The 14072-nt window shown below is 45.6% G+C and overlaps 1 long non-coding RNA gene across 4 annotated transcripts in view; it reads left to right on the plus strand.

Annotated features, from left to right (window-relative positions):
* The window catches only part of LOC116068449, a 6234-nt gene extending 2318 nt beyond the window's left edge, over positions 1 to 3916 (plus strand). For 3 of the 4 annotated variants that reach the window (XR_004109588.1, XR_004109586.1, XR_004109585.1), the window contains 3 exons: positions 1406 to 1564; positions 2903 to 3019; positions 3614 to 3916. This is a non-coding gene — a long non-coding RNA (uncharacterized LOC116068449). The remainder of the gene's footprint in view (positions 1 to 1405; positions 1565 to 2902; positions 3020 to 3613) is intronic. The other variant, XR_004109587.1, reaches the window with a different exon arrangement.
* Positions 3917 to 14072: the final 10156 nt, after the last annotated feature.

Genomic DNA, 14072 nt, shown 5'->3' on the forward strand with positions numbered 1-14072 from the left:
AGATTTTTCATTTCTCTTTTACAATGATTGTAAAAGCCTCATGTCATTTTTAAAGAAATACACTCATACCTTACACCATTCGTGTCTAGTCTGTTTGTCAAAAGCCGAATCCCGTGCCCACCTGGCCAAAACCCCTCGTCCTGCGGAACAAGGGACCCTGTGAGAAATCCCGGTCCGCGGCAGTCCTCTTCTGGTGTGTCTGAAGAGAGTGACAAGTGTCCTTATATAGATATAATAATAGTGGAGTGGGAGGGCTGCAGAGTGGCAAGATGAGACTGCCCAAGAGTTCAAGAAAGCAGTGAGGACAGAGATGACAGTGATGATGGGGACAAGGAGGAAAGAGCAGAGAGCTGAGGCTAAAGAACCTCCCCAGGCATCCTATGGCAGAGGTTCAGGGAGAAACAAGGTTAAAACGTGGAGGATCCAGACACTCCAGGCCTGAGAGCTGTAGCTCTGTTAGGATCCTGACAGCTGGTCCCAACACCCATGTCAAGAGGCTGTGACCCCAATAGACACAACAGCTCACTCCCACTGACTCAGAGCAGCCAAGAATGAAAGTCAGGGGAAGGAGTGGTGGTTGGTTTTTTTTTTTTTTTTTTGGAAGCCAGGAGACTAGGGCAGGGAACAGGTGCTGACTCAGAGACAGTAAGGAGTTCTGGTGGCTGATTAGTCAGCAGGGCGCCTGAAGATAACAATTGTGAACTGTTCTGTGTTTTTCAAGCAAAAAAAAAAAAAGGTCTGATGAGCTGGCTCAACAGATAAAGGTACTTGCAGCCAAGCCTAACGACGACATGAGTTCAAATCCTAGGACCCACATAGTAGAAGGAGTGGACTAACCTCTGCACATATATCATGGCACACACACACACACACACACACACACACACACACAGAGTTCTGGAATTCAGTTAGAAAAGGTAATAGTGTCATGGCTGCACATTGTAGGGTAGCAGGCTGACATTCAGAATCAGAACTGTGTGTGAGGTTTGAGGCCTGGGGGTAGGGCTTGGTGGTAGAATTCTTGTTTAGCAGGTCCAAGGCCCTGGGTTCCATCTCCAGCACCTCAGAGAAAAAAATGAAATTTATAATCTACTATCTAATGATTCAAACAAATAAATGGGCAGATAGAGTAAGAGGTAGGTGGACTGATTGGTTAGCTGATTGATGAGAAGATGATGATGAAAAATGATAGATGATAGATGGTTGATTTATGATAGGTATAGATGATAGAAGATAGATAGATGATAGATAGATAATTGATAGATGGTAGATAGATAGGTGATAGAGAGATAGAAGATAGGTAAACAGATAGATGATAGATAGATAGATAGATAGATAGATAGATAGATAGATAGATAAACCGATAGATAGGAGGCCCATGATAGACAAAATGGTTATTTTTCAGAACACGCTTAGAAGCCTGATGCATGGTGAACAGTGCCTTGGGGAACTAAAAGAGGCTCCAGGAAAAAAGGCAGAGGGCCTTTGACCTCAGGCATATTTCTTCCCTGGATTGCTCCTGGACATGATTTTGTACCTCCCATGGCAAACATTTATGTTCAAGGTATAAGACATGTATATTCTTTTTTTTAAAGATTGATTTTATTTATTTTATGTGTATGAGTACACTGTCGCTGTACAGATGGTCGTGAGCCGTCATGTATGTGGCTGCTGGGAATTGAACTCAGGATCTCTGCCGACCCCTCTTGCTCTGGCCCCACTTGCTCCCGCGTAATTCACTGTAGCTGTCTTCAGACACACCAGAAGAGGGCGTCAGATCTCATTATGAATGGTTGTGAGCCACCATGTGCTTGCAGGGATCTGAACTCAGGATCTTCGGAAGAGCAGTCGGTGCTCTTACCCGCTGAGCCATCATACCAGCCCAAGACATGTATATTCTTGTTGAATATCAGAACATAGCTATAGAACCCAATATGGCCAGTTGTACCCTGAACTGGATATGGCTCCTACATTGCTTTCTCTCTTTCCCTGATATGAACTATAGTATGTGCCGGGAAACTGTGTTTAAATTGTGTCTCAAGAAAGTTCTGAGAAAGGGATGCTGTGTTAATATTTAGTATGTGCTTGCTGGAATTTATTTACATGTCTTTCTGAACTCAAACAATCTTCCTTGGGCCATTGAGCTTTCTCTGTTCCATTCGTGTATAAAAGTACACTGAAACTGAAGTAAGGTTGCCTACAGCATCAGACCTTTGTTGGCCCCACTATCTGAAAGTCAAATTACTAGCATGGTGTTAATTCCCATTGTCAATCTGATTGGATTTCAAGGCACACAGCAGGGCTGGAGAGGCCTTGGGGGTAGAGGCTCATCTAGTGTGCATACAAGCTCTGGATTTGACTCCAGCATCACATAAAACTATGCGTGGTAGCACATATCTGTCATCCTAGTGACAATAGACAGGAAGATCAAGGAGTTCAAAGTCATCCTCAGCTTCGCAGAGGGTTCAAGGTCAGCTTGGGTTACATGAGACCCTTCCTCAAAAAAGAAAATATAGCTCTGGCATTGGTGAGGGCACCTTCGGGTACACCTGGAAAGCTGTTTCCAGAGAAAATAAACTGGGAAATATGGATGGCACCGTTTCATGGGCTGGGGTCCTAGGAGAGAGTCTGGCATCCATCTGTCTGCTTCCTGACACACTGTGGGCTGAGCTGGCGGTCGGTCTCCAGATAAAACCACAGTTGTCTCCATGCTTTCCCCACTTAATTGACTGGATCCCTGGGAACTGGGAACCAAAATTAGTCCCTCCCCACTTTGGTTGCTTCTGGTCAGGAACGTAGTCACAAGCATGAGAAGGAAAAAAACCACAAAGCCAAACAACAACAAAACCCACTGATAGGGATGACTAAGTGGATGGCTAAACGATTGACATCTGGTTCGCAGATGGATGTTGGAAAGATGCATGCTGGGAACCAAACTCGCACCCTCTGCAAGAGCAGCAAGCACACGTAACCACTGAGCTATGTCTCTCCAGCCCCTGGAGAATGGCCAGCACAAAAGGTGAATGACCACTTTTTCACGGACTTTTTAACATTTGCTTGCTTGAGACAGGATCTATGTAGCCCTAACTGGCCTGGAACTCATTCTGTAGATCAAGCTGACCTTCAACTCACAGAGGTCCATCTGCCTCTGCCTTCTAAGCGCTAGAATCAAAGACTTGTGTTGTGGATAGCCCTGGTGCTGTTTGTATTTTGATGCTAATTCTGCTTCCCCTAGAGAGGCTGTCTGGGATGAGGCGTGAATCTCGTACTCAGGTGACTTCCTGTGAACCTTTCCTTCCCCTAATGAATAAAGATTTCCAGGAACCAATCACTGGGCGAGGCGTAGGCAGGACTTCCGGGTCAGAGACAGGAATTAGAGAGGCTGGAAAACGTGTCTTGCTTTGGGACAGGGTGAACTTGGAGAACAAAATGTAGCCAACTAGAGGCTCCCGGTTTAGGTGGCGGATCTGCCAGGATTCGCCACAGTGTGACTGCTTTAATTTAGGATTTAACTTAGGATAGCTTACAAAATTAGGAAGCTAGTTACTGTGCCCAATGATTCAATTAACTTTTGATCCTGAACTAAGTTTGTGTGGTGTTTTCCTTCACGCAGCGACTCAACTGGATTTCAGAGAGAAACGTACGGCAGCAAAGCGTGGGTTTGCGAGAAGTGCACCCCAAAAGGCTTTGGAAGCGCGGGGCTGGCTGGCATGACAACGACCCACCTTGGGAACCTAGCGAGCCAGGTGGAAAGATTTCAGAGCTCCGGGTCAGAGAGTATGCAAAGACGAGAACAGGTCTGTCCGCTGGTGCCCTGCCGGTGTAGCATGGATTGCTTTTTAAATATTTCACGCCACAGATGTGTACCACGAAGGTCATCCTCACCCAATCTGGATTATTAAAAATTTGCTTTGAATTTGTTTCTCCATTTCTTCTTTCCCAATTATTTTATGTGTATTATGTGTATTAATGCCTGAGTGTATGCCTGTGTACCATATGTACATCTGGTGCCTGAAGAGACCAAGAGAGGGCATAGAACCCCCAGGGAATATAGTTACTGGTAGAGTTGTGAGCCTCTAGGTGCTGAGAATCTAACCCTGGTCTCCTGGAATAGCTTTGAACCACTGAGCCATCTCCCCAGATCCAAGACTTTTGTTCCGTTTTGCTTTGGAGCTAGAATCTCACTACATAGCCCAGGCTAGAACTCAGACTCATGATCTTCCTGCCTTAGCCTCTCCAGTGCTGGGTTTACAAGAAAGTGTCACTATGTTGTCCTTCCCCAAGTTCTTCTGTCAGGTATTTTACCATAGACATAAGGAACTAACACAGTGTCGACTTCCAACTGTCCAGAGACATGTTAGCAGTCACAGTAAAGGTTACTTGCACCTGGGGGACAGAGGTAAAGGCTGCTGTTGAATATCCCACAATGCATTGGCCAGGTCCTTATATCGAAGAACCATTCTATTTGAAGCTTTGAAGGGGGCAGTGCAGCGGTGCAGACTTGAGCAGTCAGGGGGTCCATCAACAAATCCCAACCTATCTTCCCTCTCATCTTTGTTGCTATGGAAAGAAGTTTGTCCTGGTTCAATGCCGCTAAGGACAGAGCAGACCTGAGGCAGATGCTAAGCAAACGAAGGCCTTGGTTTTCTCCATAAAAGAAACAGATACAGGGACTGGAGAGACCACTGAGCAATTCAGAGCACTGGCTGCTCTTGCAGAGAACCCAGATTCAGATTCGATTCCCAGTATGCACGTGGTGGCTTACAACTATTTGTTGCTCTAGTTCTAGAGAACTGATGGCTCCTACAACCTCTGCAGGCACTGTACTCATACGCAGAAAGGTTTAGTTTCAGTTCAACTATAAAACTTAAAAAAGAAACAGACGGGATTGACTTCATCCTCCCACTCCTTCCTCTTGTATGATCTCCAGAGCTGTGACAGCCACCTTATAACACCTAGGGACAGAACAAGAAAATTGCCAGATGTGACATGCCTGTGTTTATATTCATTTTTTTAATGTGTTTCACCTGTATGTGTATTTGTGCACCACACGCATGCCTGATGCTGGCAGAGGTTAGGAGACAGTGTGATTTCCCTAGAATGGGAGCTGCCATGTAAGTGCAGGAAACTGAACTGAACATGCAAAGCCAATGGTTTTTTTTTTTTTTTTGGTTTTTTGAGACAGGGTTTCTCTGTGTAGCCCTGGCTGTCCTGGAACTCATGCTGTAGACCAGGCTGGCCTCGAACTCAGAAATCCACCTGCCTCTGCCTCCCAAGTGCTGGGATTAAAGGCGTGCGCCACCACCGCCCGGCAAAGCCAATGGTTTTGACCACGAAACCATCTCTCTAGCTTCTTGATGTATATTTTAAATCCTGGAACTTGACAGAGGCAGGAACTCTTGAGTTCCAGACCAGTCAAGGCTAAATAGTTAAGGTCCATCTCAGAAAGAAGTGGGGGGGTGAAGAGGGAGGATGACAGGAAGCAGAGAGTGAAATGGACAGGGAGAGGAGGTGGGGAGGGAGAGAGAGAGAGAGAACCACAAAGGCCCTGGTATTAGAGATCTGTGCCCTTTATATCCAGACTTGTGTGTGAGAAAATCCATCACCTCTCAGCTTAGACATCTTTGATTTCTCTTTTTTACACTTTCCTGATGTACATATCAGTGCAGAGTCTAACTGTAGAGGGCCTGGTGAGATTTCAGTGACTTCAGCTGGTTCTAGACCGTTGTTTCTCTCTGCTCCGTGGTAAAAGCTAGGTGCTTTCCCAGATGCACAGAGGAAACTGCCTCCCATGAGGGAACAAAGCTGCTGTTGTTGCTGAACAGTCAGCCTGCAAAAGCCAGCCATCTGGGGTCCAGAGGGGTGGATATCAGTCAGCAGTCACTGGTCTGTTAACGGAGGACTCAGTCAGGGGTGTCCTCCCTGTTTATCCAAAGCCTCTTTGACAGGACCACCTGTATGTGACTGCTTGCCTAAACCCGCCTCGGGCAAGAGCAGGTGACACTTGGCTGGTGCCCTAACTCTTTTGCCTTCCACGAGGATATGATCCCACAGTCTGTGGGAGCTGGAGAGATGGTTCAGTGGTTAAGAGCACTGACTGTTCTTCCAGAGGTCCTGAGTTCAATTCTGAGCAACTATATGGAAATTGAATCACAACCATAGATAATGAGATTTTTTTTTCTTTTGGTTTTTCAAAACAGGGTCTCTCTGTGTAGCCTTGGCTGTCCTGGAACTCACTCTGTAGACCAGGCTGGCCTTGAACTCAGAAATCCACCTGCCTCTGCCTCCCAAGTGCTGGGAGTAAAGGCGTGCACCACCACCGCCCGGCAGGTAATGTGAGATCTGATGCCCTCTTCTGGGGTGTCGGAAGACAGTTACAGCATACTCGTCATATGTATAAAATAAGTAAATAAAATATAAGAATTCTTAGAGTGGCGAGCAGGATATGAATGCTCTGATAGAGGAAATGGGAAAGGAGGAGCTCTTTACAGAGGGGGAGGGAGGTAAATATAGGAGAAGGGAGGTGGGTAAAGAAACAAGAAGGATGTCTGAAAAACTCACAAGGAATCATACTATTAACTACTTGCCAAAAATAGTAAATAAACAAAATATAATACAAGTAACTCCATGTATAAATATACATATATAGTAGTTGTTTTTGGTTTTTGGTTTTTGGTTTTTGGTTTTTCGAGACAGGGTTTCTCTGTGTAGCCCTGGCTGTCCTGGAACTCACTCTGTAAACCAGGCTGGCCTCTACATATATAGTTTTAATGAACTTTTCTTGTCTAGGCTAATGGTACTCCTCCCAATAGCCAAAGTGATGTGTTTTGTAAAACACAGTATAATGCGGCTTGAGGGGGTACTCTAGGCTTGAGGGGGTGCTCTAGGAGGCCCAGGCTGAGGTATCACCCCTGGAAGTACCAGACATATGATGATGGATCTAAGATAAAATGAAGTTTATTTGGGGGCATGAGAAGGAGGCTTGGGAAGGGAATAGAGGCAGAGAAAGAGAGGAGACAGAGAAGGACAGAGAGAGAGAGAGCAAAAGAGAAAGTGAATGAGAGAGAGAGAGAAAGAGAGAGAGAGACAGAGAGAGACAGAGAGAGAGACCAGAGAGAGAGACCAGAGAGAGGAGGGGTCAGAGAAAGCAAGAGGCCAAACAGTTCTTTTATAGCAAGTCAGGCTTGTACCTGGCTGTTGCTAGGTAACTGTTGGGCAGAGCCTAGAAGAAACGCTAACACAAAGACCATCTAACAAAACCCCCAACACCAGACAGGTGAAAGCCCTGTTTTGACTTGTTTGTTGGTCAGAGCTGTCTAAAGCATACGTCCTATTGCTGCTGTTCTTGGTTGTCAGCTTTTACGGTTCCGGAAGATGACATAGAAGCTTCCAGAAGAGGGCAGCAACCCACAGTTCTGCCCAGTTATGATGCCCATGAACTACATCGATGGCTATCATGGCATAATAACTGTAAGAGTATTGGGACACCCTGCTGCTAAGGTCGGAGGCTGACATTACTGGAAATTCCGAACTCAGACAAAAATGGCGGACTCCCTTTGTCAACAGGGATTCTCCTTCTCTGATCGTGTCTGGAGAGCTCCAAACTCCCACATCCTCTACCACTAGGGTTATGTAGCCTTGGTTAGATTACAGGTGGCAGCTACCCCGCATCCCATAAGAAACCCTCTCAGCAAACCTGAGGTTCCTGGAAGGCCGCCCCATGCTAATGAGGTATCTCAGTACTTTAGCCTTCAGCCAATGACCTTAGCCCACCCTATTATTGCTATCTCCTCCCCCAAAACTATATAACCCTATATTTACCCCATTAGAGTTGATCTGTCTTCCAGAAGCTAAACCTAGAATGTTGCCATTTCTTTTTTGTTCCTACTTACAGGCAGTCTGAAACCCTCTTTGTCTACTCTGCTCCATTTGTCCTCGTGGGCTGGTGGCCAAGGACCCCAAGAGAGAAGGGAGGACCACATAAAGGTGCAGTCGTGGCACATATATCTTGACAGTAACCCACTGCTCGCTAACTCTACTTAAGACCTACTGAAAAAAGGACAACAGTACAGAGTGAGTTCCAGGACAGCCAGGGCTACTCAGAGAAACCCTGTCTCGAAAAAAAAAAAAAAAAAAAAGGGCTGGTGAGATGTCTCAGCAGGTTAAAAATACCGGCTGCTCTTCTGAAGGTCATGAGTTCAAATCCCAGCAGCCACATGGTGGCTCACAACCACCCATAATGAAATCTGTCGCCCTCTTCTGGTACGTCTGAAGATAGCTACAGTGTACTCATTTATAATAATAAATAAATCTTTAAAAAAAAAAAAAAAGGAAAACAGTGCCTGGTACTAGAAATATTGCTAACTACTCAATAGTTACATAGCTGCTCAGTACTAATGAAGTTAGCTACTGTTCTGGGCAGTCATCTGACAGAGTGACAAGTGGAAAGTTCCTTAGAAACCCCCAAAAGCAGCAGGGAGAGAAACTGAGATGGGGACTTTCGAAAAGCAGTCACACATGATGAAGGCAGACTGTCATGCAGGCCCTATAGAGGCCACAGTCTGCGGATGCACCCAGCGGCCCCCTCCTTTTCTGTGTTACAAAGCTGCACATTTAAAATACATTGTGTGAGCCGGGTGGTGGTGGCGCACTCCTTTAATCCCAGCACTTGGGAGCCAGAGGCAGGTGGATTTCTTAGTTCGAGACCAGCCTGGTCTACAGAGTGAGTTCCAGGACAGCCAGGGCTACACAGAGAAACCCTGTCTCGAAAAACCAAAAAAAAGAACCCCCCCCAAAAAATACATTGTGTGTTTGCATGATATGTGTGTGTGTGTGTTGGAGGGGGTGCTTGCCACAGTGTACATGTAAAAGTCAGGTGTTAACTTTATAGTGTTCTGTCCTCTCATCTTTACATGGTGTCAGGGAAAAAAATTTGATCACCAGACTTACTTGGCAGCAGGAGCCATCTCATCAGTCCTCTTCTGCATGTTTGTTTAAAGACTTATGTTTTTTCTTTCTTTTTACGAGATAAGACCTCTCTACGCAGTCCTGGCTGCCTTGGAACTTGCTATGTAGACCATGCTAGCCTCTGACTCACAGAGATACTCCTACCTTTTTGCTTCGTGAGTGCTGGGATTAAAGGTGTGCAGCCAAACACCTTTGCTATTTTTTTATGATTTTAAATTATGTGTGTATGTGTGTAGTTTTGTGCCCTGAGTGCAGTGCTTATGAAATTCAGAAGAGAGTTGGATCTCTGGAGCTCATGTTACTAGACATTGTTAGCCATTGATGTGGTGCTAGGAACTGAACTTGAGTCCTAGGCAAGAGCAGGAAATAGTTTCAACTGCTGGGCCAGTTCTCCAGCCCCTCTCTTTCCACTATTTATTTATTTATTTATTTATTTATTTAGATTTTTCGAGACAGGGTTTTTCTGTGTAGCCCCGAACTCTAGACCAGGCTGGCCTCGAACTCAGAAATCCACCTGCCTCTGCCTCTCAAGTGCTGGGATTAAAGGTGTGTGCCACCACTGCCCAACCACTATTTATTTATTTAAACAAGCTCTCACTTTGTAGTCCTAGCTAGCCTGGAACTTGCTATGTGGACTAAGCTGGCCTGGAATTCACAGAGAACACTGGTTTTAAGGATGTGTGCCACTGGACCTGGCTCCTCTGAATCTTTTGTTTTGTTTGATGTTTTAGGTTTTTGAGACAGGATCTCATTTTACAGCCCAGATGGTCTAAACTGATGGCCCTTCTTTCTGCCTCCTCAGTGCTGAGCTTAGTGTACTCCTCTCCCAGCCTGAGCCTTGGTTTTTCTATTATCATCTCTAAGGGAGAGACAGGTGTATCCTAATCTTCCTCTCCTACCAAAATTCATGTCCTTAACACAGAGGAGAAAGAACAGTAATGAGGGGGAAAGTCAGCTTGAGTTTCCACCTTCAGGAAGTCACAGGAAAGCGGTAACACCTTAATTTTTCTGGGCACTCGTGTCTGCATGGCACATCTCCAACAGACCAGTTGTTTTGATAAGAACAGAGACAGGAGCTTCAAACACCATCACAGAGCAGATTTGGTTGGGTTTCTGTGTTTTGATTTTCCTCTACTGGAGCAGCCTCTGAGTAGGCAGCTCAACAAAGCTTTGGTTGAACAACCACAAAATAAACCCTACTGGGAGAAAATATGTTAATTGCATATACTGTGGTCAAAAGATAGCCTCAATAAGTTAGTAGTGATGCTATAGGGTCTAGTATGGTTCAGTTGTCCTCAAGCCTCCAGCCTCCAGTTCCCTCCCTGGAATTGCAAGTCTGCACTACAGGGCCCATTTACACTGTGCAGGAGATAAACAGAGCCCTGTGCCTCATGGCTTCACTATTATGCTCTACACTCTGGGCCTTAGCCTAACTAAGATCATCATTCTTCAGTGTACCTGGTGCTCACTTGGGGTTTCCAGTGCCAGCTGCAGGATCAATCAACCCATCCATCCCCTGGATTTTCAAACTCTCAGCTTGTGCAAGGTCCTGGGTTCCATTCCAAGCACTACAGCAGAAAGCCAGTGTCTGGACCCTGCTCCACACCAGACACCTGGCCCTTTTGAAAGTCAGGTCTCCTCATTGCTGATCTACACCCAGGCTCTCTCCCAGCACCTGGTCCCTGCTTCATCTTCTGAGGCCCTTTAGTTTTGCAACCCTTCCCTTAGCACCAGAGCCACTTAGAGCTATAACTGTCGCTGTCACCGTGGGTGACTACCAAATGTTAAGCCACTAGAATTAAGAAAGGAATCTCAACACCTGAAAACTCAGTGTTGCTAAAATTCCTTCCCTTGGGGAGATGGAAGCCACATCTCCTCCTCCTCCTAAAGTCCCAAGGGAAAATGTTGGTTTGAACCCACCAAAGTTTGCTCACTGAAACTAATGAGTTTATTGGGCTTACTTACAGAGCATGTGTGAGGGGTTATGAGCAGAAGTGTGGGTGACTGCTAAAGCAATGACACTGTAAAGTCTGTACCCAGCATGGATGATGACTTCCCTGTGGCCACACAGATGAAGCCTGCCTCTCCTAGTCTTTTCTATTTTCTCTACCCCTTCCTGGAGACTATGTACAGTTATGAGAAAGTTGCAGTTAGATGCTTGGGAGAACTGGCTGGATATTCAGTTGAGGGTCCCATGACCCTTCCTGCCTCTCCTACAAAACAATACCAATAGTCAACAAGCCCTGCTGAGATATTTTGCAAGCTGGCACAGCTGATTTGATAAAGATGGTGGCAGTGTGGCTTGTAAGACAGTCCTATACAACACTGAGACATAAGGAGGTTCAAGGCTGCCCAGCAGTGGCAGATTAAATGCCTTTAATCTTAGCACTCGAAAGGCAGAGGCAGGTGGATTTTTGAGTTCGAGGCCAGCCTGGCCTCCAGAATGAGTTCCAGGACAGCCAGGGACACACAGAGAAACCCTGTCTTGAAAAACAACAACAAAAAAAAAGGGGGGGGGAGGTTCAAGGCCAGCCTGGGTTACAAGGTACAAGGTACACCCTGTGTGTGTGGCAGGAACAAATAGCGGAAGAGAGGAAACCTGTAAGTAGGTGCATTGGCTTTAGGAAAAAGGACAACTTGGGTGGAGAGGTGAAGGGCAATTGTGGGGGGCTTTACAGAACGTGGGCAGATTTGTGCAGCGGTTGAGACCTTTTGCCTGGTATAATCCAGTGGGTGTTGTGGTTTAATTTCAACTGTGGTGGGACCCTTGGCTGGAGAACAGCAATTGCTTAGCCAACTGCAACCTCTTGGGGGCACTGCAGCCTTCATTACTAAACCTACATGTGGCCTAGTTGTGCCCTCTTTGAGGAGAGAGTATTGCTTGCCAGGACTGGGCATCTGGAAGTATGGACATTTTTGAGTGCAGGTGCCTGCTGTTGGCTCCCCTTAGAGCTTGTTAGTATATACACTACTGGGCCTCGTACTTTCTGACTCAACCCCACCTCTGTAAGTGAACTTAGTTCCAAGTGTGAAGGAAAACTATGGAGTGTTTTAAACTGTTCATTCTACCTAGGACTCTGGGTAGCAGAACAGCTCTCTTCATAGGCTCCTGACAGTCCAGTTGTTAGCCTGGCTTCCTGCTTTTGAAGACAAGGAGTTTCTCCCCTTTGTATATGATGAAAGGCTGTCAGACCTGACAAATACTGAGATCTGAAGTGAAAACAGGCAGAGCCTAGAACTCTCCCAGTGTCTCTGAGGAGGACCTATGTGTGCATGAAACTGAACACACAATGAAGTGGGAGCACCAGCCAAAAGCAAGGATGGCATTGTTCCCATTATATAGTAAACTGAATATCTGAAACGAAGTAGGACATATTCAGACACTATGAGCAACAGGCCAGCCAGTGCTTCCTGCTAGATCTGAAAGTGAGATGGAGCTTTAGGTACCAACTACACAGTGGAAAACACTGACTCCAATCTTCACACATGTAGACAAACAATGTGGACAGATTTGGGGAGTGGCCGAGACTCCTTAACTGCTATAATCCAGTGGGTGTTGTGGTTTAATTTCAACTCTGGCGGGACCACTGGCTAAGGGCTAGAGAACAGCAATTGCTTAGCCACAAATGTAAAAAAAAAAATTCTTGGATGAGCAAGGTAACCTTGTTTCTAATTTTAATGGTTTGTCTGTGTAGCCCTGGTTGTCCTAGAACTCACTCTTGAATACCAGGCTGGCTTTAACTCTGCTTACCTCTGTTGGAACTAAACACATTCACCAATAGGCTATACTTTTAACTTAAAAAAAATCTTTGTACTGTTTTGCCTGCCTGCTGCCCACAAGCCTAAAGAGGGTACGGGATCCGCTAGAACTGGAATTAAAAATGATATGTGATGCCAGGCGGTGGTGGCCCACACCTTCAATCCCAGCACTTGGGAGGCAGAGGCAGGTGGATTTCTGAGTTAGAGGCCAGCCTGGTCTACAGAGTGAGTGCCAGGACAGCCAGGGCCACACAGAGGAACCTTGTCTCGAAAATCAAAAAACAAACAAAAAAAGAGAAATGTACATTGGGCTGGCGAGATGGCTCAGCAGTTAAGAGCACTGACTGCTCTTTCAAAGGTCCCAAGCTCAATTCCCAGCAACCACATGGTGGCTCACAATCACTCTTAATGAGATCTGATGCCCTCTTCTGGCCGAGTCTGAAAACAGCTACAGTGAACTTATATGTAATAAAATCTTTAAAAAAAAAAGTAACATTTTAGAGCTGGAAAGATGGCTCAGAACTTGTTCCTCTTGTAAGACTTCAGTTGCCAACACTCACATGGTGGTTCAAACACCAGGGGACTGAACACCCTCTGTTGACCTCTTATAACTACATATAGGTTAAATACCAACACCATAACAACTTGGGCTAGAGAGATGGCTCAGTACTGACTGCTCTTCAAGAGGGCCTAAGTTCAAATCCGAGCAACCACATGGTAGCTCACAACCATCTGTATTGAGATCTGATGCCCTCTTCTGGTGTGTCTGAAGACAGCTACAATGTACTTATGTACCTAAAATAAATCTTAACCAAAAAACCAAAATTTTAAAACCTTACAATATCCACAATAGGGTGGTGGTAGCAAATATCCTTTATCCCAGTACTTGAGAGGTAGGTGGATCTCTGCCTCTGGAGTTCCAGGTCACACTGGTCTTTAGAGGAAAACCAAGGACAGCAAAGGCTACACACTGAGAAACACAGCTTATAAAAAAATACTTGTAAACGCCACTACTTACCCATACAGTCCTTATTTCAACATTTTTTTTACCCGATAGTTACACTGATGATACAAACTGGATAGTCTCCACATCCCAATATAAGGAACCAAACACACACACAGCTAACTCAGAAGATTTTTGGGAATGCAAGAACTTTATTCAAAGTGCAATGAAACTTGTTAACAGCTTAAAAGATAGGCAAAACTAAGACACCTCCCATCAAACCCAAGAACAAGCACAAGGAGGGCTCTTTCTAGATACCGTGCTGACAAAGGTACGTTTATCTTGCTGTTTGACCTTCTTGGTGGTAACACTGGGCTCGACCTCCAGGGTGATGGTCTTGCCT

This window comes from Mastomys coucha, unplaced genomic scaffold (assembly GCF_008632895.1).
Source record: "Mastomys coucha isolate ucsf_1 unplaced genomic scaffold, UCSF_Mcou_1 pScaffold22, whole genome shotgun sequence".
Lineage (NCBI taxonomy): Eukaryota > Metazoa > Chordata > Mammalia > Rodentia > Muridae > Mastomys > Mastomys coucha.